Source organism: Orcinus orca, chromosome 12 (genome assembly GCF_937001465.1).
Source record: "Orcinus orca chromosome 12, mOrcOrc1.1, whole genome shotgun sequence".
NCBI lineage: Eukaryota > Metazoa > Chordata > Mammalia > Artiodactyla > Delphinidae > Orcinus > Orcinus orca.
Genome location: NC_064570.1, coordinates 15,072,144 through 15,098,899, shown reverse-complemented (window position 1 = coordinate 15,098,899; position 26,756 = coordinate 15,072,144). Strand labels below are relative to the sequence as shown.

Here is a 26,756-nt window from a genome sequence, read left to right as displayed (position 1 = left end):
TGCATATACATCGTGCAGGGCAAGCACCCGGATGTACCGGGGATGGAGCAGAGCGCTCTTCACGGGTCAAGCGCCCTGAGGTACCGGGGATGGAGCAGAGCGCTCTTCACGGGTCAAGCGCCCTGAGGTACCGGGGACGGAGCAGAGCGCTCTTCACGGGTGGATTAATTCATTTCATTGATGCTTGCTGCACTTCTATTACCTTGTGTCCTGCACTGTTCTCCTGCTGCAGGTGATGAGCAAAAAAGGAAGGTAGCCACCCCCTTGGAGCGCAGAGTCCAGTTGGGAATACAGACAGGAATATGGTGTCACAATGCAGGGGAGAGAATGCAAGGGTGGTAGTTGTGTGCAAAGTTCAACTGCAAATAGGAAGGCCTGTTACCGAGTCCAAGCTTGTACTGCTCAGTGTACAACAGGCCGGTAACTCGAGAGACGAGGTGTCGGGGCAAGGAATAACCACTTTATTCAGAAAGCCAGCAGACAGAGAAGATGGTGGACTAGTGTCCCAAAGAGCCAACATACCCCAGTTAAAACTGAGGCTTCTAAAAGGGGAGGGGGCGTGGCTGGCAGTTGCAAACTTCTTGATGCCCGAATCCTTTGTTCTTGTTGCTGGCCACTAGGTCTGCTCACAGTGTTCCTATAAACCTCCAACAAGATGATGTTTTCTGTTCTGCAGCTTTATTTCTATATGAACGGTCGGAGCCTTGAGAATGGGCTATCATGTATATTTCAGGCTCTAGGCAACATTCTTTTCAAAGGTGCAGAGCCAACATGGCTAAGCACAGGCAACAGCGCACAAGGGTCAGAGCTAAAGGAATAGATCCACCATGGAGTCAGGTTTGTTCTTTTCTATTACAGGACCTCAGTCTAAACCAGACTGATAAGGGAAGGATTCCCAGAGGAAGTTACATATGAACTGAGTCTGAAAGAATTCGGCATTAGGTATAGATGAAGAAATAGTCATTGAACATGGAAAATGCATTTAGAAAACCTTGTCAGGCACAAAAATGCAAATACCTGAGTTTCAATGCCTTTTCTACATGATTATGTTAAGCCTTCTCAGGCCTCAGCAACATCCTCTTCGTTTTCTTAAGGATCTGACTCGTCTCAGGGCTGAGCCCAGGGTTCAGGATGTTCTCTCTCCAGTGAACAGTGCAAGGAAGACTCAGAGGATATCACAGAGGTCCGTGACATGCTTCTCAGTTTATTTATTATTTAAAGAACTTTTTACAAGAGTGTATAAGTGATACATGATGATTAGGGCATGGAAAGGAAGAAAATACTCACATACTTAAATTCTACCAGCCGGGGAGGCAGCAACCACCTGTAACATTTTTGCTTTATATCCTTCCAGATGTTTTCCTGCAAGCTTGCCTTTTATTATTTTTCCAAAAATAGGATCTTACTATCCTATACATCCTGGTCTACAGCCTGCCTTATGCAGCCAATATTCTGTGACCATACTGAGCACTTATTAGAGTATAAACTTTGTAATAAAGTAATTCCAAGTGCCTCATGACACCTACAGTTTGCTTTGTGAGTCCAACAGAGATACAGAGAATCAGTTTTCAGACTTTTTATTCTTACATAGGTAGTGTTGGTTGTAGGGATACTGGTGGTTAAAAGACAAGGAAGAGGGGAATGAAAAGGAGCTCTACCTCGAAGCGATGTTTTTTTTTTTTTTAACATCTTTATTGGGGTATAATTGCTTTACCATGGTGTGTTAGTTTCTGCTTTATAACAAAGTGAATCAGCTATACATATACATATGTTCCCATATCTCTTCCCTCTTGCGTCTCCCTCCCTCCCACCCTCCCTATCCCACCCCTCCAGGTGGTCACAAAGCACCGAGCTGATCTCCCTGTGCTATGCGGCTGCTCGAAGCAATGTTTTAAAGAACACTTTCTAAGACATTTTGCCCTGAAAAGGTTCATATCACTAATTGTTGCTTTTATTTACTAGAAAGTGCTGTAAAACTAGCTGCCTTTAAATTAGAGGATATCAAAGACTAAAGTTTTCATGCCCTTCTAGGATGATTTCATTTGAATTTCCCTTATCGAACTTAGTTGATATTTTGCTAATGATGTAATTATTTATTTAGGCTTAAACGATTCTGTGCAAATACCTTATGAAATGCTTTCTTTTTTTAAAGCACCTTTTATTTATTTTTACTAAGCCAAAAAACACACTTCACATCTGGGAGCAACCCACGAATGGACTTGCTTTCTTTTGAAGACTCATAAGTTAGTTTCACGTTTTTGACTAGTGACTCTGGGCCTGAGGCCCCACAGATGAGACAAGGTTTCTGCCCTTGAGGTCACAGTTCTAATGAAGAAGCAGAGCCAGGGCATCACCTGGAAGCGCACTGCTCGGGGGTGCCCTCCCGAAGGAGGTCATTGGCGTTGGAACTGAGTCTTGAGGGACGAGAGAAAGTTGGCCAGGTGACAAAGGGTGAGAGTGACACACCAGGCAGAGGCGAGAGCAGGACGGAGTCCAGAGAGGCAGGAAAAAGTGCATCTGGCAGAGGTGGTACGGGCAGGCAGTATTGCCAGCGTGAGCAGTGCTGTGTGAGGCCCGCAGGAGTTGGAGTAGAGCTGGCAGGACGTGGGGCTTTACCCTGATGGGTAGTTAGCCAAGAGACTGCTATGAGCTGTTCTCCAGGCCATTGGAGATACAGGTCTGAAGGCTTTGCTTAAAGCTGTAAGTAAAGATTCAGGAGCCTCTGAAGACCTGTGCCTTACTCATCTCAGTGGCAGAACAAAGGAATAGAAGCACGAGTGGGGTCAATAAGAGATGAGGAAAAAGAGGATCATAAACAGTGACACTGAGAAAATATGGTCAAGTAAGGAAGACGATAGAAGCTGAGGGGAGGAGGAAGACGGCACTGGTCCAAAGGGGATGCTTAGCATGGTTGAAAAGCACCACGGATATAGGCTGAGAGAAAACAGCCAATGCAGAGGGAGAGTTCGGATGTCTGGGAGAGAGTGACGTAGGGATGAGATCGAGGATGCTGGTGATGAGATGTCCCTCCTAAGTTCCAACCATCCTCTCCTCTGAGCCTGCAGGAAGACAGCAAGGAAGAGTGGAGCCAGAGGTGGCTTGTACGTGCAAAAAGGCTTAGGAAGTAGAGAGAGAGAGAGTTCCTGATGGCCTCATTTTCCTCAATGTAGCGGCTGCCTTCTGAGTACAGGGGGTGGGCCGAGTTAGAAGGTTTGTGGGGCAAAGTGAATGATAAACCTGCTGCAGAGAACTACAGAAGGAGTGGATGAGGATTAAGGCAGGAAGAGCTATCCTAGGACAGTCCCTGGCCCACAATAGGTGTTCAGTTAACATTCAGTTAAAACATAATGTCAAAAGATGGTTGAATAGGATCAAGAACCCAACTGAGGCTGGCAACCACGGATCTATTGTGGTGTCATGATGCATGTGCGGTTTCTCTTTAGTTTTCAGTCCCAGAGATATAGTAGAAGGACGGAAACTAACCTAGTGTTGGTCTTTTCCTGGGAATTGCAAAGTTCAAAGGTGGAAGGGAATGAAGGGCATTGTTAAGAGAGTGGTTAGGGGGTGAGCCAGGAGGATCTGCTCTACTAGGAGAAAAAGGAGGGGCTCAGGGGTTGGAAAAGTGGGACTGTCACTTTTTATGATGGGTCCATAATAAATGCCATACATACAAAAGTTTCCTCGTTTTTTAAATGATGATATTCATATATTGTTAGTTTTAAGTTTTTCTAAGATAAAATGAGAAGCAGTCTAAACTTCCAACAAAATACACATGCAAGTTCAAGTGGTAATGAGAGAAACACATACATGATGTAGCTGGGAATTTGTGATGATACCACATTTCAGTGGGGTTAATGCCACTGTGAGAAGTCTCAATGTTCAGCACAACATTAAAAATCAGGTCTGGTTCTTTCTCCCTTCTGAGAATAGAGGACTGTGCTGAACTCATATTGATGGCTACTGCACACACTCACTGATTCAGGAACTAGGGCCATCCCTGTGTGGTACCACTTATGTGCTGAGTGCCGTGAGTAGCTAGGAGCCGTGGAAAAGACTGCCCGACTCTCAGACTGGTTTCTCGTTTGGTTTAGGAGAAAAGGTCAACTAACGTACATGTCTTTTAAAACAAAGTGTGTGATCAACTGGCCACATGAGCGGTAGAGAATAATAAATATGAAATGATTTTGCAGTGTAGATAAAATGTGTGGCCTACGGTAGCCTAAGAAAGCTTGATGAATTTGGTGAAATTTTAAACAGTAGTTAGAGAGAAAAAGTATGAGAAGCTCAAAAAACAAATAGTATACCCTCAATAGGTTATCCATTGCTATCTTGACTTCTATAATTGAACCACATTCAAGGCTAGCTTGAAAACTGCAAAGAGGCCTGAAACATAGCTTTGGGGTACAGCTTTAAAAATAAATTAATTAATTAATTAAAATAAACATTTAAAATATTTTAACTGAAGAATAAATCAATTTCTCCATCACTGGGTCAACTGGTTGAAATTCAGACATATGGAAAATTTTAACTTTCAATTCCAGACCCTAAGCCTAATTCTGGGAGAAAATCCATTAAAGTAATGAAGTAAGGAAACAATTGAACAATGAATCTTTATTTTGTGGAGAATACAGTGAATGCTGGGAGGTACATCACCATTTCCATTTTGTGCTTTTAGATTTTTACAAGCACCAACATCTTTGTCTAAGAGTTACCAGGCTGTGGTTTGTAACTGTCTTCAGGGTAGGAGTGGGTAGGAATTTACAGGATGTTATCCTTCAAGAAGAGCTAGGAGAATTTTTTTTGGATGCAGAAACTTAAAACTACCCAGGTTTTAAAGTAGTTGAGTGACTCTTCCCCTGGAAAAATAATTAGTTCTCAATCCTTTTAATTTGAGTATTCAATAGAGCTGTCATTGGGAACCAAAGGAAATGAAAATGTAGGTGGATACGGTTCCTACCCTGTTATAAAGGGCTTATAACAGACTACTTTGAATTTCACACAATGTTTTACATTATTTCATTTTTTCTCCAATACATTTCATATAGTTTCCGGGAGTGCAAGCAAATTGCGGCTTTCACTGCTTTTTGAAAAAAAATTGTTTTGGGGAGTTGTGGAGATTTACTTGCTGCAAATTTCACTTTTAATAAATGACATTGAAATGTTTTTAATGCCCTGAAATAACTGAATGAAGATTTTAAGAGTCTTGTAATTAAAATGAAAATATAAAAGCTATGGATAGACATTGTAGAGGAATCACTTCTATTGTTTTTTCTTTTGGAATTTGTGGATCAACTATATATAATTTGTAGTTCAAAAGAATTGAGAAATGTGTCTGTTTGGGTCTAATATTGTCCTTTCTAATGTTTCTAATCTCAGTTATCTTCACTTATAGGACAAACATCTCCGCTTACCCGGGCTACATTTTTTAATATTCCTTTCATGGGTTCAAACATGTTAGTCATCATCATACACATTTCCAGTGAGTTACGAATGTGATATTTTTGGATTTTCTCGGTTTCTAGACTCTGGATTTTAAGACACTCAATTGATTTAACAGTTGTACAAGGAACCTAAGTAAACCCGGCCGTGTTAAATGTTCATGTTAATTGTAAACTATATCCTGCTTTCACGTATGTTTTTAAAATGTTAAGTGTATCTTAAAAATAAGGAAACTTGATAAATGTTCGGAGATTTGACAGGCACCTATTAAAGTTGTCAAATGTATCAAGGGCCCTAGTTCCCTGCGTTGTACAACGCTCAGGATGGATTTTGGTCATGTGAACTGCAAAAGGCGGGACTGTGGGCTTTTTCCACTTAAAATTTAAAATCATTTATCTTTTGGGTGTTAACAGAGGACATTTTTAAGTTGAAGGGAATGAAATAATTATTATCTTCCATGGTTGTGTTATCATTAGTAGATAAGTTAACGGCTTCCTGTACAAATAATTGGGGATCAGTATACCTAAGATTTGGGTTCTCTTTAAGACAAAAAAAATTATCTATAGATATGAATCCCTCTTCAGGGTCATTAGACAAATTTCAAAGTGTTCGTGTGCATCAAAAGATGCCATATTTTGAATTTTTACACGTTATGTGAGTAACAGTTTGGCATAAAACAGCTGGATCACAGTATGTCGTTTATGGGTTTTTTGTAAAGTTAGTGTAATATATAATACTCATAAATGTCACACTTTCAGAGAGGAAGCAGGTGTCTTTTGAGCAGCTTTTATGTGGAGGGAACAGGGCCACTCTGGTTTACCCAGCAGTAGCCGTGGTGCCAGTATAGCATCTAATGGCCTGTTATGTGATTAACTCTGCTCAGTTGGTCCCTTTTTTGGTTCACTGAGGGCTTCTTCCTCCTGTCCTTTCCTGTGACCATCCATTCTTCACGAGAGTACAGACACTGCCCCTAGACAGGAGAACAGATCTTCCTGTCCTTGGTTTTGTTTATACTCTTGCTTTCAAATCAAAGTTTAGATAAGAATCCCTTGTTTAATCATTTTCAGTTAGCTTCCCGTGTTTGGAGCCCTAGGTTTTTCTCGCTTTGAAACATTCTCTTTGTTAGCAGTTAGATGCCTCATGAATAAGACTTGACTCATTCTACTCTAAATGGATGTATTGTTTTAGAAATCTAAATCATTTGGAAGGGGCTGAAATCAAACACAGAAACCTCATTCCTTAAGTGACAGCCACTGCTAACAGTTGCTATATTAGTGTTGGTTGTCACCAACTTATTTCTTTTCTAAAGCATCTGTCGAACCTCTGCTCGGCAAAATGAGGATATTAGCATCCTTTCTTCATCTCTTCTCCCCATGACTAAGGTGACAAACCAGTCCTGGTTTACCCAGGACTTTCCCAGTTTTAGCACTGAAAGTCCCACGTCCAGGAGCCCCCCTCGCTCCCAGGAGGGTCAGCCCTTACCTATAAACTCCCAATGTGTTAGACCATCATTTTTACAGCATCATGGTAATACTTATTGTTAGAGCATAGCTGTGAATGCTTGTTTTGTCCATAGATTGTTTCTAAAAGTCAAAAGCCAATACGCAAATAGGATTCACTGTGGAGCCACGGAATATAATAAGATCCATAGAGAAGGACATTCCACACTGAATCACTGACTTTTGCTGCTTGAAGGAGATTTTCCAACAGCTTCGATTCTTTATAGACACTCTTCTGCTTTGGGGCTATATTCAGGTCCCACTGTTTTTCTGCATCCATGTTGTTCCCTTCCTTAGATTCCTGTTTTCATTTGGTAGACTATTCCCTTTGAGTAGCTTTTTATATATAATATGCACAGATGGTAAGCTCTGTTACTGCATGTTTGGAAATGTCTGATTTTGCCTTCACACTTGATTGATAATTTCAGTCTAGATTCAAAATGATAGTTCCTCAACTTTGAAGGCATTGCCCCTCTGATACCTACAATCTAATGTAGCCAATAAGTCTGGTGCTAGATTGATTCTTCTAACTTAGTTGATTGTGTATGCATGTGTCTGTCTACCTCTTTGAAGCTTTGGGGAATTTTTACTTTATCCTTAGTTCTGATGTTTCATCAGTGATCTTTTTTCATTAATCTTTTTTTTTTTTTTTGACCTTTATGATTTGAAGTCTCCTCTAGCTCAGGATATTTTTTCCCCACTAATACTTACTCCCTCTTCAACTCTTCACCTAGAACTCCAGGGGATGGATTTTGGACGTCCTGGAATCAACTCTCCATGTCTTTCCTATTTTCATTTGTTTTTTTGCTGTACTTTCTGGAGATTTTCTTGGCTTAAATTTTTCCACCTGCTGGATGAGTCTTGAGCCATATAAATTCTATTATTTAGTCCATGGAGTTTTCTGTTTTGGCATTTATTTGTTTAATAATCTGAGAACGTTCCCATTCTTGTTCCTTTTTTGCATGAAGGAAATGTGAATGTGAACATTGTTCCAGCCCTTAAGAAAGTATTGTTCTTGACAATGATGATCTTGACAGATGATCTTCTTGGATTGCTTAGAATTTTTCTTTTCCAGCACCAAACACTTCTTTAATTTGTAGATAGAAAGTGTTACAGTTTTCCACCAAAACGCCAACTCCAACTAAGTTACCCGTCTTAGTTCCTTGGAAGAATTTAGGCTTTCTAGTTTCCTGTGCTCTCCCACTGTTCTGGAATGTCTTTCCTTCCATCTCCTAACTCTTCCCTAAAAGCTTGCCCACCCTGCACTTCATTTACACAGACAGTCTGGGAGCCCCCTCAACCAGAAGCAGTCTCTCCTTTATCTTAACATTCAGTGAGCCTTGGGACTTCTCTGGCGGTTCAGTGGCTAAGACTCCGCGCTTCCAGTGCAGGGGACCTGGGTTCCATCCCTGGTCGGGAAACTAAGATCCCACGTGCCACGCGGCATGGCCAAAAAAAAAAAAAAAGAAATTCATTGAGCCTTTTGATTGAACCTTTCTTGCCATTGCCCCTCCCTCTCTCTTCAGGATTCCTGAAATGATGGCAAATAAGGGTGTTGACAGGACAAGAAAATTCCCAGACATGGAAGGTTGAAGGTGAGGAGGTCTAGTGAGCAGGGGAGGCTGCCTCTGCCAGTTACCTGGTATGAAAAGTGGCTACTCAGCGGTTAGGGGCTTACATGTCTAGCTCTCACCTAGAAACCTAATTGGACTGAAACTTAATTTTTCGAATTATTTTGTGTTCCAAAATCCTTCCAAGTAACAATTAGTCAAATAGATGACCAAAATAGCAACTATTAAAATTCTCTTTATGGAGCAGGGAATAGAATTTTATAACCTGGATGCATTCCTAAAATGTCTTTGTGGTTTGGCTTCAGTAAATTACTACTTTACATACAGCTTTTAAAATATATTTAGACTTAAGTTTAAAGAGTGAGAACCACTTGTGTAAACATGGTTGAATACCGTTCTTTTAATGAATGGGCTAATGTTAGTTATAGTCTTTCTTCACTTCCTCTGGAAAGCCCATTTCTCTGGGGGAGGGCTTTAATTTATATTCACCTTGAAAAGTGAGAGGAATTCACCTTAGTGTATTTTAACTCAGCCACAGAATTCTCACTATTGCTACTGAAAGCTGCTTGGCCCAAATCTCTGAATATGATGTTTTTTAATTGGACTCTCTGTCATAAAATAGCAAATGGCAGTGCATGTGTTCCTAAAGTAGAAAATCGGTATGTTTAGGGGATTCGAAAAACCCTTTTTTTATGTGTGCTTTAATAGAGAATATCCTCCCTTTCTCTTTTTTTGAAAAACAATTTTGCAGTTAGTGTTTCAGTGAAGCAGTGAAGTGAGGCAGGAACCAGTAATGAAGGGCTTCCTGGGTGGGGTTCAGGATCCTGGGTTCATCAGTCAGCAATGGGGGGAACTTCTGAAGGATGGAAACAAAGAAGCCACGTGATCACATCTGTCATACACATGACAGGATGAAGGTAGGATTGGAGGCAGCCCAGTGGGGAGGTCATGATGTAACCCATGTCAGAAAGTAACGAGGCCATGGGCCAAGGCAGTAAAAATGGGTACTGTACAACTCTAACTTTTTATGCTGTATTTATTGTGGTGCCGTTAGACTCATTTACTGGTTATTTTGTAAAGATTTAGCCCTTTGAGAGCTAGAAGGGATAGTGGAGGTTCTTAAGCAGTCCTTTCATTTTACAAATGGTAAAGCCTAAGTTCTAAAGAAATGAAGTGATTCCTTCAAGTCAGGCAACTCATTACGAGCAGAGCTTGGGCTTAGACCCAAGTCTCCTGATTCCAGAGCCAAAACTATTTTTGTGATGCTTCCCACCTGTCCTACCTGCTCTCTGCTAGGCACTTGCCCAAGCCCATGTCCCACCTAAGGATCTGTCACCTGGAGGTTGATGACACAATGGGATATTGACCGACTGACGATTATTTTATAGTCAGCTCATGCCCTGACTCTTCCAAATGACTCATTTCTAATCTTCCTCACTCTTCCCAAATGCTCATTCTTGCCCATCACATTCAGAAGATGGTCTTGTCTCTTACTTCTCAGAGAAAAATGGAAATCATCTGAGAACACACTGGGCTACTGCCTGCCAACAAATCTACTAACTCCCAACTGCCTGCCCTTTGTTTTAACAGCAAAAGGGTCCTGACCTTATTTAACGCTGGGTCCTGGATCCTGGGTCCCAGTTCCTCCTGTCTTTTCAGGGATATTTTTGATTATTTTCCCTGTTCTAGTATTTTCAACCATTTTTTCTCTAAAAGATGTATCCTGTCATTATTTATATATCAGCCGGACTTTTTCATTTAAAACCCTGCTTAGGGGCTTCCCTGGTGGTGCAGTGGTTAAGAATCTGCCTACCAATGCAGGGGACACGAGTTCGAGCCCTGGTCCGGGAAGATCCCACATGCCGCAGAGCAGCTAAGCCCACGTAGCAAAACTACTGAGCCTAGAGCCCGTGAGCCACAACTACTGAAGCCCGCATGCCACAACTACTGATGCCCACGCACCTAGAGCCCTTGCTCCACAACAAGAGAAGCCACCACAATGAGAAGCCCATGCTTTGCAACAAAGAGAAGCCCCAGCTCGCCGCAACTAGAGAAAGCCTGCGTGCAGCAACGAGCACCCAGCGCAGCCAAAAATAAATAAATAAATTTATTTAAAAAAAAAAAACAAAACAGCTTAGCATACCTATCCAGTGAGGACATTTCACTCAGTTATTCATTTCATAACTATTTGTGAGCAACCACCATGTGCTAGGTGTTGCGTATGCTGTCATGTACCAAAGAAATGGGGTCTCGTATAGTCTAACGGGGGAAACAAATGCTAAACAAATATCTGTACTTGCTGATCATTTAGATTGGAAAATGCAATTCTAACCAATTTTCTGGTAGTAGGCAATATATTTCAGTTTTTTCATAGGCGCTGTATTTCAGTTTCGTAGTCAAATTTGTGGTAGTGTGTTCTCTGTAGCATATCTGTGCATTACCAGAGGACTGGCCTTTGCTCTGGGTTTAATTTTAATATCACATGACCAAACGTCCTTACCGTTATAGGCTATTGTACACACCCAAATAGCTGAGCTAACAATGCAAATAAACTGAATCTGAAGAAATATTAATCTGCTCATGGGGTTAGAAACTAAAAACCACATATATTTATTCTAAATAAAATTTATTCTCAAATAAATAAAACATACTTAATATAATCTAAATTTGCAAGATAGATTGAAAAAAATCCTAATGGTTTTCCATGAAGAAACCAAAAATATTATACAGAAAGAATCATCTGTTCAGTTTAGACTCTCCAAAATATTTTTAATGACATTCATATTAAGTTGGAGCCTTTTAAAATTAGCAAAATAACTGTGTAAGCACACACTAGGTATGCTAATGACAAGTTGAATAAAAAGAAAAAGTTTTCTCAAGTACAGATGTAAAATGAGAAGGTTTCTTTGCGTATGTCAATTATCACCCTCCTAGTTTCCTCGTGGGCTACATAATTCAATTTTAGCATTTCCCCTCTTTTTAGAAGTAAAAGCAGTCCACATTAGCAAAACCAAAGATTTCCAGGAAGTACTAGTTGCTGTAATGGTGGCGAATGCGTAGCTGAATAAATCACTGTTCGGTAGGAACTGTAAAATGTTTTATTGGAAGTCTGCTCTCCATATTCAGGTTTCCCTGAACCTGAAAGCCTATTGAAATATCCTCAGTGTTAAATGAACAGTAAATAAAAACTCTGTGATATATTTGGTAGTTTGTTTTTTTAAAAAACTGATAAGTCAAAGCCTGTTTTTCTTGACTGATGTGGAAAAGTTGAGAAAAGAAAAAAGGCCTCCAGTGAAAGGAAATTACCTTTCTAAATATAACATTCTAAAGTGATGTAACAGGTTTTTCCATATGTTGCTTGAATAAAACTAGTCTTTTTACAGAAGCATTTTACAGTACTCACCATTAAATAAACTGCAACAACAAATTTAAATTTCTAAAGCTATCTTCCAAAATATTAGTTTATTAAATAACTAGTATAAGAAAACATGTGATATCTTTGGTTTCCCTTTACTAAAATCTGTTTTACTTTTGAGTCAGTCCAACTTTAAAAACCACAGCCATCTGAATTCTGTTCATTTTAGGGAATTTTGCTATGTAAACTAACATTGTTCATTTTCGTTGCTTGCTAACACATTCTGAATCACTTAAAGTTATTGATCTAGGTTGAAAGAAGCTCTTGGACTCTAATCTATATTCCTCTAATCTATAAAAGCCATTGCTGGGCTTCCCTGGTGGCGCAGTGGTTAAGAATCCGCCTGCCAATGCAGCGGACATGGGGTCGAGCCGGGAAGATACCACATGCCGTGGAGCAGCTAAGCCCGTGCACCACAACTACTGAGCCTGTGCTCTAGAGCCCACGAGCCACAACTACTGAAGCCCATGCGCAGCAACAAAGACCCAACGTAGCAAAAATAAATTAAGTAAATAAATAAAATTTTTTTAATGTTGCTTATAAAATGTTTCTGCTTAGAAATGCTCATCCATTTCTATAGTTTCCTCCATTTTATTAAGTACAGAATCTGCCAAAACTTTATTAACTTTCATAATCCCCTTCCTTCTTATTTCTGTCTGGACTCGAGGGTCTTTGGAAAGTCTTGTCTTACTCATTATAGTCCTCTACTGATGTACTAACTACTAAGCCCCAAATTTTAATATTAGAGTTATATTCTTTTTATGCTTTCAAGATCACACTGGGTAGCATGCTGTCTCTGGGTGTTGTTACTAGCTAACTCTGTGACAGTCCATTCCACTGACTGGAGGTTCCATGGGGGTAAGAACTAGGTCTGTCCTAGTCACTGCTGTGTCCTCAGCACCCATGCCTGGTGCATTATTGGTGCTCAGATGTTGGATGCATTCAGGTCATTTTAAGAGTAACACAGGTCTCTTGGGTGATAGGAAAGTGAGATAGGAAAGTGTTGATAACTGTATTATAGCATTTGCAACACAGCTACCATCCAGTCTATTGACTGGTATACATCCCTTGAAAGCCTGCTATCTTGGGAAGAGGCTTGGTATTTTTCTTTGTAATTCTAGTGCCTTTAACAGCACTTGAATGAAGGTCATTCATTCAAGAAACATTCACTACTTCACATTCTTGCCCATTTTCCCCTCCAACATTGAAAAATAAAAGGAAAGTGGTGTTGGAATCCCCAGTTCTGTTTGGCCAGCTTTTTTAATAAAGAGGCCCACTTTGCTCTAAGAATGAAAAAGAGAGGGACACACAGGGGAATATGAGGAAGGGCCATCTACTCTAACTCCTAACTCTGATTCAGTGTTAGAATTAAGGATGCTTTGTCAAGTCATTATGCCAGCTGTTAGCCTTTTTAAAAATATAAACAGCAAATGACAATATCTAAGCTATGGGTCATCAAAATCTGGTGTGCAGAGTCTGTGTTGTCTATCTGCTTTTGGTTTCCTTTCTAAAAGATTCACAACCCACTTACCATTCAATATAGCCCAGATTTGGGAAGCATGCAGTATCAGCCTAACGTTTCTTAATAAAATATAAAGAACTTTAATCAGTTCTACATACACACAGCTGGTGTGTGATCCTGCGGAACCCAAGAAATGATACAAACTAAAGACTGAACTTGTCATTTCATCAGTCTTCTTTCTTTGCAGAATGCAGTGCCTGACAAGTCGTGCAAACCTGATGTATTACATCAGAATTGAGTGGGTAGAACCTTCACTTGAACAGTTTTTTTCTAATGGATCTATTAAAATGCCACAGAAAACAATTCAACTTATTAAGAATTGCTTTATGTATTTTTCCCAAGAACACACCCATTTTGTAATATGAGATCTATTCCTCAGAGACCTTGCTTTACCCACTTTATAAACTCCTGGCATAGTGCCTGACACACATCAGGCATTTACTATATAATTTAATCAAATTGTGGGTAAAACGAGTACATTTACTGGTTAGGAAACCAATAACTATTAGTTATTGAAAGATGTGCACCTCTTCTCAATAGTCTCCACTTCCAAATTCTAGGGTTTGGGGTTTTTTTAAGTGGTTGAGACCCACTGGATCTCTTTAGAAACATGCCAATTAGAGAGATCAAACAAAGGCCAATTAGAGATATCAAATTAGAAATAGAAGTTGAATTGAGTTTGCAAGTAAAGCTGTAAAGTGTCCGTCTCCGGAGGTCTCTATGGGACTAGAAATGTGTATCTGTGCATAATAGATCCTAAATACTTGTTGAATGAAAAAATAAAAATTGAGTCTGAGGCATATAAATCATTGCCTGCTTGAATGAAAAATTTTTGTGATTGTTTAACACTCTTATTCTAAAATATTTGATCATTTAAATTTCCCCCCTCCACTCCCACTTTGGTCAGCCTGTTTCTATTGTGAATTCTGTAGCCGATGGGGTTTTTTTGCTTATGTCTGAACAATTATAAGTACATATGGCATCCCAGAATCAAAACTTGGTTCTCTGAAACGACTAATAAGCTTTTGACAAGCAAAAGCTAAGCACTACAGTTCTTACTTTTGCAACTTTTCTGTATATTTCCAAATACATTTTTTCAAGTTAATAGCCTTTCTAGAAAAAGCAGTATATATTTTTAAAAGATATATTCTCCAATAATAACAAAAATTAAGTTCCTAGAAACATATTTGATGAAAGATCTTTATGTAGATGCTGGAATAACTAACTTTATTGAAAAATACTTCTAAAAGATCTAAATAATTGGAGGGGCATAAGATATTCATAGATGATCTCATTATTATAAAGATGGCAGTTCTCCCAAACGTGGATCCAGTACAATCCCAGTCAAAATTCAACATGTTTTTGGACCTTAGGTTGATTCTCAAACTTATACAGATCAAAGATCCAGAAATAGCCAAAAGAATCCTTAAGAAGAAACAGGTAGAAGGATTTAGAGATATTTATATTGTTATAAAGCCCAAACGATTTAGACACTGTAATTTTGGCAATAGGGATAAGTGATTAGACCAGTAAAACAGTATTTCTGAAACAGGCCCACATTTATATAGAAAACCTGTTATGTGACACAACTGAAATGCAAATCAGTGGAAAGAATAAATAATGATACTGGGGTAATAGCTTATCCTTATGGAAAAAATGAAAATGGCACCTGCCTTGCAGCATACATAGTAATTAATTTCAAATGGATCAAGGACTTAAACACAAAATACACAATTATAAAACTTTTAAAAGAAACATAGAAGAATATCTTCTTGTCCTTGGGGTAGGGAAAGAATTTATTACACAAGACAGAAAATCATTATACCATAAAGAGACATATATAACTGCATCATATTTAAGAACTTCTCTTTGTCAAGAGACTGAAGATAAACCATAACCCATAACAGACAGATGGATTTACATTTTGGGTAATATATAAATAACTCCAACAAATTCATAAGAAAAAAATAATTCAATAGAAAAATGGGCAAAGTGTATGCGCAAGTTTTTCACAGGGAAGGAAATGTGAATAGCCAACACACAAATGAAGTTATGCTCAACCCCATTAGTAATTAGGTAAATGCAAATTTAAACCACAGTAATACCATTTCTCACCCACCAGAATAGCTATAATTAAAAGTTTATGGGGGCTTCCCTGGTGGTGCAGTGGTTGGGAGTCCGCCTGCCGATGCAGGGGACACGGGTTCGTGCCCTGGTCCGGAAAGATCCCACGTGCCGCAGAGCGGCAGGGCCCGTGAGCCATGGCCGCTGAGCCTGCGCGTCCGGAGCCTGTGCTCCGCAACGGGAGAGGCCACAACAGTGAGAGGCCCGCGTACTGCAAAAAAAAAAAAAAGTTTATGGTATTAGGTGTTGGCCATAATATGGAGTGAAAAGAACTCTCATATATAGGCATACATCAGAGATATTGCAGGTTCAGTTTCAGACCATTGCAATAATGTTAATGTCACAATAAATCGAGTCACACAAATTGTTTGGTTTCCCAGTGCATATAAAAGTTATGTTTATACTATACACTGTAGTCTATTGAATGCTTAATAGCATTTTGCCTAAAAAAACTATATACCTTAATTTAAAAATATTTTATTGCTAAAAAATGCTAACCATCATCTGACAACCCAGGGTTACCACAGACTTTCAATTTGTAAAAATAAGTAAATAAATAAAAATGCAATATGTTCAAGGTGCAATAAAGTAAAGCACAGTAAAATGAGGTATGCGTGTACTCTGGGTGGAGTGTAAATTGGTACAATTACTCTTGAAAAAAAATTGGCATTACCCAGTAAAGTTCAACATGGATATGATGAACAACCCAGCAGTTCCAGTTCAAGTAAATACAATGTAGAAGTATGAATACAGGAGTCATGTACAGCGTTGCTTGTATAGGAAGGAAAAATGGAAACAATCTAAAGGTCTAACAGTAGAGCGTATAAATATACCACGAAGTATCCAGTGAAATTCAAAGAAGTACTCTCCATCTGCACAAATAATTACACTGCAAAATGACATGGAGGAATCTCACTAACGTAATATTTATTTATTTGGTTGCAACAGGTCTTAGTTGCAGCAGGCGGGATCCTAAGTTGTGGCATGCAAACTCTTAGTTGCGGCATGCATGTGCGATCTAGTTCCCTGACCAGGGATGGAACCCGGGTGCCCTGCATTGGGAGCGCAGAGTCTTAACCACTGCATCACCAGGGAAGTCCCTCACAAACGTTATATAGAGTAGAAGAAAGTAAGTCACCTTGGAGCATGTATAGATCTGTTTTATAGTTCAAAAACACACAGAATTGATCAGAATGAGATTCCTCCATGTAGGCTCATTTTCATGCCCCACGTGTTTGCAGAGTGGCTACAGCAACTCTGGCCTCTAAATCCTGTCTTGTTCGTGTCTCATAGAAGCAGGAAAAGTTCTGCTTCCTTAGTAATTTTAATAAAATACCCCAGTTAGGTCTCATTGATCCCGATTGGTGTGGCTTGGGTCACGCGCCTATCCATGCACCAATCAGAGTAATCAGGGAGATGAAATATGATGAATTGTTTAGCCTAATTGATTTCATTCAGAGCACCTGGGCTGATAGTAGGACAAAGGAGAGGGAAACGCTGGTATGGTTGTCAGAAGGAGGGTAGATGGATGTTGGGCTTCCAAAATTATAGAGGATAGTATTCCGCCCCCTTTCAGCAGCCAAATTAAGAAGGTTTGTATTTCACTAGCTACTGTTGCTTGCTTATGGTCTATGAAGGAAATGAGGCAGCTCAAAGAAGGGCAAGTGGAAGAGAGAAAGTGGTTTTTATGTCGAAGTGGACCTAGAGTCCAGAGTTACCTGGCATTCTTAAATCAGAATGGATAGACGTGGCGCGGCCCCCCAGAATGGCAGGTGTGGGGCAGGCGCTGGACTCTGGTGTGAATACAGAGATTCCTTTTGGAGTTACATGATCAAACTGTGTATCCCCTCAAAAATACTCGCTTTGTTTTTGTCTACTTGACCATCTGTGTTACTTATTTAAGGAATACTTTCTAGATACTTAGGGCGTGAACATTGGGAAAGTTGCCCTTTTTTGGTCTTATTGCTATTGAGTCTACACTGGTCTAAAAATTCTGTGATTTCTGGTAGCCCTTTATGTGAGTTTTCACCCTCACTTGTTTCTTCTATGAAGTTTTATGTGTTTTACTCAAGAAATAAAGATAACAGATTTCATGCTTATGGGCAAGCTTTTGGGGCTCCTGTGTTTCAAATAGTTGACATTTTTAGGGAAAGTGTCTACACCTTGGGTATTTGCACAGTCATTATCATAAGTAGAAGTGTTTTTATCGAACATGACTTTAAATTGTTCCTTGTTTAAACCCTGCCAGACTCAGCCCATTAAACCTGTTTTTACCTAGTCACTCAGTATCATCATCCTCCAAAGCTAACAGGCCTTTAATTTTGTCCTGATATAAAGAGTAAATGTGATCCCTTTTGTGACATTGATCCCATAGTTATTGTCAGAAACACTTGGCTTTTAGTTTCTCTCCTCCCTCTGTTGTCTGAAATGAGAGATAAGCTTATTTTAGACACTGTAGCTAAAAAGACATGGCGACATATTGGACTTGTGTCTCCTTTTTATAAAACCAACCCTGACATTTTATTTATTTTTATTCTCAAACTCACATTAGTTGTGGCGTGCCTATAGAACTTATTTTAAACACCACCTTGCATGTACTCCTGACTGTAAGTTTCACATTGTTCTTTGGCCAAAAGCAATAAAATGTGACCTGTTTTATCATGGTTCAGTGAAGTGCAATTAACATTTTCTTTCCAGAAATATAACATTGATGGCTGTTTATAACATTTCCCCAACCTTCAAGAGTGTAGTGAAGTGTTTGGGGGTATTTTTATATCAAATTCTATTTGTATTTAATGCTGTGAGTATAATCTATCAGTGCATTTTGCACTTAAGGCCGGATAATCAAATATTCTTAATGTGTTTTTTTCTAAAAATTCTATCGTGAATTTATAGAACAGCCTCTGAGATCCTCAAGTATTCACCTATAAATAAGCCTCTCTGGTTATAAAAGCCTCTTACTGTTCTCATATTCCTATAATGGTACTTCACCTTCTACAGACCAAAAATATAAATTCATTAGTTTACCTCATATTGAGTTTCCTGGCTAGATGATGCTTTTTTTTTTTCCCTTTTCTAAAAAAGTACATTAATACTTCTCAACATTTCTCATGAGGAAACCATTGTCCTAAAGATTTCCTTAAACATTTTCTACATAGGTTCTTTGAGCATAATTTTTCTGAATATGACCTGTTTTCAGACTGTCTTTTTTTTCCATTTGTTTGTGACTGGCCTTTGCTACCACTGGACAAAAAGCATTGCTTTTTACGTATTTCAAATCATCTGATACCACCCTTACTATTTCCAACAGGGTTATTTTTAGATATTTCTCTTGAGTTTTAGGTATTCAGCCTTGCACCTGCTGATGGTGGTATTTGGTCTGTTCATTTCCTTTCACTAATACTTTGTGAACATCTTTTTATTTTATTCCTGACTTTTTAGCAAAAATGTTGTCTGTTGGTTTTAGATCTTTTTAAAAATCACAGTAGGTGATCTTTCTATTTCTAGATTACTGAGAGGTTATCAGGTATAAGTGCTGAGTTTATCACATGCTATTTTGTCATCTTTGGAAATATGAATACATGTTGATCTGACCTATTGATACAGCGTAAGAGATTTATTTATATAATATTTATAGAATAAGCCCAGTTTATATTGTTGTATCATTATTTTAATTTACTAGAAATCAAGAGTTCTGAGCACTTTATTTGATGTTCTTCCATCATGTTTATCTAAGTGAAATAAACCTCTTACTTTTTTCCTTCTCTGTGTCTTATCAGGTTAAGTTATCTGATAAGCTTCACCAAACAAACTGAAGAGTCGCGTTTGTTTTATATCCTGAAAGCTTTTTATACAGTTTGGGAATTGTCTAATCCTTGAAGTGAACCATACTTCTTAGCCTTTCGGCTTTTATATTTCTGGTTCAGTTTTAATAATTAAATACTACCTTAGAAAACTGTTTCCATTGAGATGTTCAGATTTATTCACAAGGATCTTTTTATATGGCATTCTCAAGTTTATCATCTCTTCCATATCTGTGATATGTTCTTCTAGTAATTCGAGTTTCATGTTGGATTTTAAGACTAGATTTGCCTGAAATCTGTCTATGAGACATTTCATTCTATAATGAACCAGTGACTTTTTTTTAAATATCGAAATCAAAAATTCCTGCTTTTATTTTTTTCTGCCTTTCCTATATTACCTTTACTGCTGTTTTTGAGCTTAAGTTTAAATATGCAGTTTATTGCTTTGTTCTCTCCAGTTTAAAAAAAAAACAAAACAGCTACTAGCGTCACAAGTAAAACTGCATTTCTTACTCCCCACCCAAAATGAAATTAACTTGCTTTTACCGTCTATCCCCACTCATTTCCCCGTTTTTCATAACATGATCCAGGATTTCAGACTTAGATGAACTTAACTACTATAGTAATGTTTTTATTAGACTTTTTTTCCAAAAATTTGGAAGTTTGCACACTATTTGGACTGGTTTTAGAATAATTAGCATACTTTATTCCCTATTTACTGCTTTTAATGCTTACCAGCCGTGCTACTACGTGACTACTTTTTCACTCTTTTTATTTGGATTCATCCCTCAGTCAAGTGGAAATATTTTCAAGTAACTTTTGTTCATGAAGATACCTATCTGATACATATCTAGGCACATTTGTTTTTCCATTATATAATGTCTGTGGTTCTTTCTTTTCAAAAATAGTGACCAGAAAAAAAGCAACCCCAGACTTTACCACATCTAAGCATTACTCCCATTAACTTCTACCTTCCCACCCCAAGTGCTTTGCAAAGATGGAAACTGAGAGGACTTATTGGCTACAGCCATAGAGAGGACCTCAGGGATAGAGTGGCCATGGCCTTAGAAGGCGGTTCACATCCTGTGGAAGACTTGCGTTTCAGAGATAAGGATATGAGGGTTGAGACTGAGTGAAATCATCCATTCTCCTTCTGCTCCTTGGAGTTTCATCTCTCTTCCTGGTAAAGGAAATTCTTCTTGGCTCCTGGCAAGTCATTGAACTTAATTTTTAGCGCTATTGAAAGTTCAAGTCTTTTTTAGATTTTCTGAGTATTTCAAGGGAAAGGGAAAATCAAGATTGGACAGTAACTTTCTAACACCACACCCTGTAAGTTGTTTTTTAAGTTAAATTGTTATGATTATTGCTATAGGTCTATTATAGACCAGTAGCATAGGTGACTTTTTCCTAGGAAAATTATGGTCTTTTGCATCCAGTCTTCCTTTTGCCCCTTAAAATTGGCCCAGATTTCTCATCCATGTTCCACTGAAATCATTCTGGAAAAGTAAAAAGCAATTTATATTTTGTGTTTCTGCTACAGGTGGAGACGGATGTTAGCAGTTGGTGGGTGAAGACACTGGAAAGGCTTCATCCATAAAAGTGAGCTGTTTTCATTTTTTTACCACTTGAGTATGAAACATGCTAAAAGATTAATAAATTTGTAATTTAGGTTTGTTAGGTATTTTTGTGTAAGTACCCTCTAAGAGCCAAATTTATGTTGTTTTTAAACTATTTTGTAAGACAGAATAACAAATATTATAACCAGAGGGTGAAATACAAAAGAAAATTCATATTTCAAAGTACATACATGAGGAATAAAAATGGAGTCAGGAAGCGTAAACCATAGTGTGACCCAAATTGGAATCATACCTTCCTGTTGGCGCGCTACTGCTAATGAGTCAGTCTCTTGGTTAATATTTTAAATGCTTTTCATTGGTGAGAAAAGTTCTTCCTGTTCTTTTTAAGTTCCTCTTTTTTCTTTAAGATTTAAAATCTCAATGCAATTTTGCGGTGGTAGTACTTGAAAAACCACAGTGAACAATAAGAGGGAAAGGAAGGAGGGAGATATACCCTTTTTTTAAGGTCTAGGCAGTTATTTTATTCTGTTTCTCCTTTCCTAAGTCCTTTAATTTATCATACTCTGACCACATCATAAGCTATTTGGCAAGACTTGAAATGTTAAACTGACATTATCACTCAATTCCATATCAAATGCTTACTAGAATGGAAGGAATATGTGAAGAAACTCAGTCCTGGTAAGCACAGCATTATCCTTTTACTCATTTATACTTTCAATTCTACACCAGGTCTTTTTTTTTTAACCAAACAGTAAAATAAAAATAACATTAAAGCATAAGTGCAACAAGGGGTTAGAGTCTGCCTTTAACTAGCACAATAATCATGCTTTGTTGGAATTATGAATATTTGATACACTGCATTATTCTTGTTGAGGTGCTCAGAGTTATTACAAAGACAAATGGTATTTTAATGGAATAAAGATGTCTTTGCTTGTGTTGGAGTTCAGAGTCCATCGGTATTTTGTTAACTGGTAAAATAGTGGTTTTCTTACCGCAGATCTTCATTACTGGCAAGAAAGTCCTAGAAGTTATTTTGTCTAATGTATGACTAGAATGCTGAGTAGCTTAAAAATCAAGAGTCTGAGGTCCAGAGCTGACTTACCCATTACACACAGTGCCTGGGGCCATGATGCTTTTAGTGGCCCATGAAAATGTTTTAATTTTAATTCTTTCCCCAAAAATAAATAGAAAAAGAGTGAATATATAATAATGAACCCAGCCTGAATTATATTTTTCTTTATACCAAGGCAGTCATAAAATATAATTTTTAATATTCTTTTTTATGGAGGAAGGGGCCTCAGAGCCCAAGAAAATCATCACGTGCCCCTACCTGGATCGCAGTCAGGCACACTCTGTATATGTGACAGATTCAGTCATTTGAATGCTTTTTTTTTTTCTGTTTTTGAAGTGGAATAATCATTTCTTTTTCAGAAATGATTACCTTCTCTGGAAATGCGTATATAGACTTGTCTGCTCACCAGAGAGATACATGGTTCGTCTCCAAAGAAAGAAATGACATCTTGTTAGGTTAGATAGCTGTGGTTATTCATGATGTTTTCTTAGAATAAAAGAAATATTTTCTCTCCTGAGAGACCCACTGATATTCTGTTTGCTTTGTAATATGATATGCAAAATAAGGGAAGGGGAAGCGGGACTAGCTCAGGATTCTTTGGTCCCATTTTGGACAAGCATTTTTGCCTGAGAAGTGTGTGTTCCATGAGAACAGTGGCGACCCCTGCTCCTTGCTGCTGTGGGCATGTGGACTTTAGCTCTTAGATCTTCCGTGGTTGCTGATCTGTGTTACTGAGTACATGACATTTTCAATTACCGTGACCGATCCGGTTTTGTTTGTTTCTGAAGCCATGATCTAGTGTTGGAGAAAATAGCTTTGTCAGTCTTCAACTGCAGTGACCAGATAAGAATAGCTTATAAAAGTCACTTGTTCATTTAAAGTAAGTGTGTTGAATGTCTGATGAACTTCTTTTTCAAAACTGGTACCCACTCAAATATAAACTCCCTCAGAGCCAGGTCTTTGCATGTTTTGCTTGTTGCTATATACCCTAGAAAAAGCCAGACATAAGGGAAGCTCAAATGTTTGCTGAAAGAATGAATGAGCTAATTTCCTTCTTTAGAAAAGTCATGTTTCCCCCTCCCGAGAACTAGGGCTCCAGGCCTCTGGTTTGAGGTAACAACCGTGGAGATCGGATACTGGAAGGGCCACATCTCCAGTGCCTGGAGGGGTGGGTGACCCTTCAGTGGTCAGCCTCCATCTCGAGACTCAGTTTACCCTTTCACAAAAATAGCTGGGTTAGAAGGAGCTTTTTTACTTTTCTAGAACTTTTTTTTCACCGTGCCGTGAGGCTTATTGGATCTTAGTGCCCCGACCAGGGATCAAACCCATGCCCCCTGCAGTGGAAGCTTGGAGTCCTAACCACTCGACTGCCAGGGAATTCCCTTCTAGAACTTCTTAAAACAACAACAGGAAAGGTATTCTGATGGCCTTCTCCACCTTGGTGCCCCCCTAGACTCCCCTCACCCCATACTATTCTCAGGCTGGTCCAGGCCACCCCACGCTCCCTCTTCCTAGCCCTCCAAAAGGAAAAAGTACCCCTGTATTTCTAAAACAATTGTTTATTTTAAATGTAAATACATATAATTAAATTGATAACCCCCCCCAAATCATGTTATACTTCTGGAGTGTTCTGAAATTGTTTGGGGTATATAAGTGAACCGCAAAACTTCTAGTTCTCAGACTAGCAAATATCTGGGCATGTACACAAAAATGTGTATGGTACATCAGTATAAAATAATAATCTACCAGTTTGTTACCCACAAGCTATAGATAAGAACTGTTCTCTCCAGGGTAGTAGACCAATAGATGCCATTGGGTACCAGTTGATCAAATTAAGCTAGGAAAACAAGAGAATTCTAGGGAGAAGCGCCGCTCTCTCCAGCTAATTTTTGAAAAATCAGAGGAGTATAGGCCTACTTTTCACAGTTTTTGACCCCAAAGGAATTAGAATGCATTATTTTCTCTTGGTATGATGTGTGTGTGTGTGTGTGTGCGTGCGTGTGTGTGTTTGTGTTATTCAGCTTCAAGACTATATCTTTGATGAAAACTATTACATATAGAATGGATAAACAGCAAGGTCCTGCTGTATAGCACAGGGAACTATGTTCAATATCCTGAGGTAAACTGTAATGGAAAAGAATATGAAAAAGGATGTTTATGCATATGAATAACTGAATCACTTTGCTGTACAGCAGAAATTCACACAGCATTGTAAATCAACTATACATTAATAAAATAATTTTTTAAAAAGACTGCATCTTTGAAATACCACCAAAAAGGTATGTGTGTACCCATACTCATATAAACATATTTTTTTCCTGAATAAACATTCCCATACATTTTATTCTTGGTGTCTTTTTGTCCAGGGATTCACCTGCCCTGGTTCTTTGAGGAAAGTGCATCAGGGGTGGAGTTTAGGAGCACACAGCCTAGAGCTGCCCGAGTATCTGAGAGATGCCACTTAAATGTTCCAAGGTACACACCAGGCACCGGGGTGCTCGGGGCATCCTTTACAGTTCTTGCTAGCATTTTCTGACCCCTACCATGTGGTCATGCTCTTCTCTGGAGGGAATAAACATCACTCTGGCATCTTCCATCCCTAGCTGAGGACTCTCACGGCCCTTTCATGAGCAATTGCAGGAGGCCCACATGCTCTGTGGTACCTCAAAAGTCTTGAAGCTGAAGGCTTTGTGGGGTTGCAATACTGTGGCTTATTACCCTTAAGACTTACAAACAATGCAATGAAGGATGCTCAGTGAGGAATCAACACTGCCCAGCCCTTTACATATCCTGTAAGTGACCTTGCCACTGTGTTCCAGGAAGTGTTTTACTTAAGGCTGATAGATTCATTGGAAGGCAGCTAATAGAAGAGTTATCGGTGGCTACAGCATAAATGATTGACATTGTGAATAAATAACTAATTATATTGCACTAGACATTGCTAATAATATACCCATCTGGTGCAATTCTTGGCACTAAGCTAGAGGACAGGGACTTAATGCAGTGGGATCTTTAAATAGTCATTGAGATGCTTTCCATCAGTTTTCTTCCATTGCAAAATCCCTTGATTATCTCTTAACATGGAGCCGTCATGAAAATAATTTTTAAAGGATAATCGAAAATTAAAAGTGTTATAATAACTAAATATAGTGGTTACAAAAATATAGCACAAAATTACACGTTCAGAAAGACGTACAGATTTGGCTTTCTGAGTATGGGCACCTCTCCTCTATTAAAAAATATCTCCTTTTGGGCTTCCCTGGTGGCTCAGTGGTTGAGAGTCCGCCTGCCGATGCAGGGGACACGGGTTCGTGTCCTGGTCCGGGAGGATCCTACATGCCACGGAGCGGCTGGGCCCGTGAGCCATGGCCACTGAGCCTGCACATCCGGAGCCTGTGCTCCGCAGCGGGAGAGGCCACAACAGTGAGAGGCCCGCATACCACACACACACACAAAAAAATCTCCTTTTAAAGAGTTCCGGAGATGGGTTGCATAACAGTGTGAATGTACTTAACACTACGGAACTGTACACTTAAAAAAAATATATGTATTTTACCACAATTAAAATTAAAAAAAATTTTTTTAATATCTTCTGGAAGTTTGCATACCTTAAGCTGGTATAAAGACTAGACACCGTTTGGTGGGGGGGAGGGGTGAAGGAGGAAAACTTCTTCATTGTAGATCCTTCATTGTATCTGGGAAAGGTATGAGGGGAAGTCCCCAACCATTTTTGAGAGAAAAAGGGCATAAGTTTAAAAAAAAAAAAAAAAAAAAGGTACTTGTTTTCTCATGAAGGGATGACCTTTGGAATAAGGAACTAGTTCCCGTTCCTAGCATTCAGTATAAGAGGATTCTCAGGACAGTATGTTCTCAATTTTGTGGAATTATGGTAATAGGTTTCTGTCAAAAACAAGGACGGGGAGGGGGGCTTCATGGTCAAATAAGTTTGGGATTTAAGCAAGGTTAATGATTACTTTTTCTGCAGAGCCTTTACTATGCTGCCCTGAACTGTACGTCTTCAACAAGGAAGTGTTAAGGCAAGGTTCTCAGACTTATTGAAATGGAATTCCTCCTCCCTCCCCAAATCCCCCTTCCCCACCTGCTAGTTTTTTGACCTATTACTGTGCTGCTCTGTGGAAGATGGCTTGGTAAATGCCAATGTAATATGGAAAGAGGAAGTGACCAGCACAAACACAGAAATGGGTTATGGGAAGAAATATAGACGAATTGAAGCCCTAATTGTGACGTGTCTCGGTAGAGGAACCGAAGAGGACATTTGGAGGATAAAACTCTATACAGTGACTCCAAGAGCTCCATCTGGATAACCAGTAATGGAACCAGCCCTGAGTTTGATGGTGAGGGATTCCCTCCCATTTTGCTCTCCCCTCAGACTGACCTGTATGTTCCATGCATGCAGTTTGTGAAGCATCTTGAAGCATTCGGCTAAGCCACTGGCAAAGGGATCAGGGATCAGCAAAGGGTGACGTTCAGTGTTCTGAAATCCTACTGTGGAAGAAAGTTTCCTTAAACCTTTTTCTATTAAACTGCCTCCAACTTAATAACATTTGACAGATTCTGAGGGACTCCTTATTGGAAAGAGGTAGCATAAAATTACTTAGCATAGGTTGTTATTGATACATCATGAAAAGTGATCTGTTTTCGAATGATCATTTTATAAATGAATGTCTACTTTGTGTAAAGCAGTAAGTATTGTGAGGGATGCAAAGGCAAGAA

The 26,756-nt window shown here is 39.0% G+C and overlaps 1 protein-coding gene across 1 annotated transcript in view; it reads left to right on the top strand.

The window, feature by feature from the left end:
• The window catches only part of PLEKHG1 (pleckstrin homology and RhoGEF domain containing G1), a 223,568-nt gene that overhangs the window by 37,415 nt on the left and 159,397 nt on the right, over positions 1–26,756 (top strand). The window contains exon 2 of the mRNA XM_012536513.3: positions 20,914–20,972. The gene's annotated coding sequence lies outside the window, so the exon portion shown is untranslated. The remainder of the gene's footprint in view (positions 1–20,913; positions 20,973–26,756) is intronic.